The 2,137-nt window shown below is 35.8% G+C and overlaps 1 protein-coding gene and 1 long non-coding RNA gene across 13 annotated transcripts in view; one reads left to right on the forward strand and one right to left on the reverse strand.

The window, feature by feature from the left end:
• Positions 1-2,137, reverse strand: part of LOC107756101 (neural cell adhesion molecule 1-like) — a 254,253-nt gene that overhangs the window by 106,822 nt on the left and 145,294 nt on the right. The window lies entirely within an intron of this gene.
• Positions 1,288-2,137, forward strand: part of LOC107756105 (uncharacterized) — a 1,112-nt gene continuing 262 nt past the window's right edge. Inside the window, exon 1 of the long non-coding RNA XR_001641781.1 lies at positions 1,288-1,331. This is a non-coding gene — a long non-coding RNA (uncharacterized LOC107756105). The remainder of the gene's footprint in view (positions 1,332-2,137) is intronic.

Below are 2,137 nucleotides of genomic sequence, written 5' to 3' on the forward strand. Positions count from 1 at the left end.
TTTGGTCTCATATTTATATAAGCGATATCACACACGCAGCGAGAGCAATCACACGAGTGCTGTTTGTCCCAAATGTGATTTTACACAACAGTTCAGTAAATAAGAAGTTAATATTGTGTTATATTTTACAATATAACACAATTATATATACAATTATATTCAGTGGCTTACCGTGGGGTTTCACTCAGGGCCTTCAGTAAGCAACTGTAAACTACATACACACATCTTACACATCTCTGTTACAGCTAACGCAGCCATTTGCATATAATGTGCATATTATGGGCAGACACAGGCTCTCAACAGCAATGACAGCTGACCAACAATTTCAACAGTAGGCTAGATTAGGGTGGGTTAAATGCAGAGTAAATTTCCCTACATGGATCAGTAAAAGTAATCCGCCAATACACGGGTCACTATGCACATTCACGTCACTCTAAAATGACGACGCGCCCACAGCAGCAAAACTGCACAAATGCTGGACATCCGCACACCACGCCACAGTATTATCAAAGCACCACGTACACCTTCATAACAATGTGCATTCCCTACATGGATCAGTAAAAGTAATCCGCCAATACACGGGTTACTATGCACATTCACGTCACTCTAAAATGATGACGCGCCCACAGCAGCAATACTGTACAAATGCTGGACATCCACGCACCACAGTTTTATCAATGCACCACATACACCTCCATAACAATGTGCATGATAACAATACTCGTCAAACAATGAAGCACTCACTGGTCACTAGTAAATAAGGTCCATGCATCTGTCATTCCATGCCACTCATAGTTGCACCCTTTGAAATGGCGCACAAAACTTTTGCTGGCCTTTGTTAGTGAATCCAGTTTGGGTGTAGTAGGTCTTCTTGTATGTCTCCTTTCTCAGTTATTTCTCTTTTGTCTGCAAAAGAGCGCCTTGAAAAAGGCTTTTTTAGTAGATCAGCAACAAGATCTGGTGTAGGCGCCGGCGACTGCGGCTGTCATTTTCTTTTCGTTGAATTTCACTTTCATACCTTGGAAATAACACTGGGGGTAGCACTGGGCACGCCGCTAGACCCAGAGGGCGTGCTGTCATTGAACGTTAAAATTTGATTGGCTGATGATTCTGTCACTCATGCTCGTTACAAATCAGATGTGACGTCTTTCAACAAAAGGGTAGCACTATCTGTAGCGCTGGCCGCAGACTATTTTTATTATATATATATATATATAACTTCGTTTTCATTAGAATGAATAAACAAAAGTGCTTTCCTTGACCTCTGTATTAAATAGATTTTTCCGTATGCTCTGTACATGGTCCTTGAGATGCCCTTGGATTTCACAGCTGTAAGTTGTTGTTTAAAAAGATAATTGGGACTTAATTCAATTTGATGATATATTAATATTTGCTTTTCCTTATTTGCCAGTTTGATTTTCCTCTAATACTAAAAAGGTGGTGTCTCATTTTCTTAGAAAATTTTGCTGTGGAAAGGTATCTTTTTCTCGCTTACGTTTTTCTCTGTCCAGCAGACTACATACAAATTACCATATTATGTGGGATATTCCAGTTTAACCTCAACAAAACTAACCATAGGCACTTTTGTGGACATTACACAAATGAAAATGATACCTAAAACATTTTTCACACAATTTTATTTTTTATAGGGCCAGCAGAGAAGGCCCTGATGGCCCTGACGGCCCACCACTGATTATATTATTGGGTATTATATATTATATACTATATCATTGTGTAATTATATTATTGTGCTATATACAATATAACACAATATTGTCTGTTTTTGCTCTGTTTGATGTTTCTCAAATTATCTTCTTTTATGTTGAATAGTTTGTTAGGCCATTGTAGCCTAAACGTCTAATACATTTTATGTTGAATCAAATAAAATATTTCTTTCTTTTGGGGGTTTTTCACAGCCAAATGTAGTTTGTGATTAATTAGATTAATTAATCGACACATAATGTAATTAATTAGATAAAAAATGTTAATCGACTGACAGCCCTAATATATAAATATATATAATAATAATTATTATATATATATATATATGTATGAAAGCAATAAATGAAATCAACAACTTAATATTTATTTCACTATTATATATATATATATATATATATATATATATATATATATG

The sequence above is a fragment of the Sinocyclocheilus rhinocerous genome, unplaced genomic scaffold (genome assembly GCF_001515625.1).
Source record: "Sinocyclocheilus rhinocerous isolate Xijiao unplaced genomic scaffold, SAMN03320098_v1.1 scaffold682, whole genome shotgun sequence".
NCBI classification, from domain to species: domain Eukaryota; kingdom Metazoa; phylum Chordata; class Actinopteri; order Cypriniformes; family Cyprinidae; genus Sinocyclocheilus; species Sinocyclocheilus rhinocerous.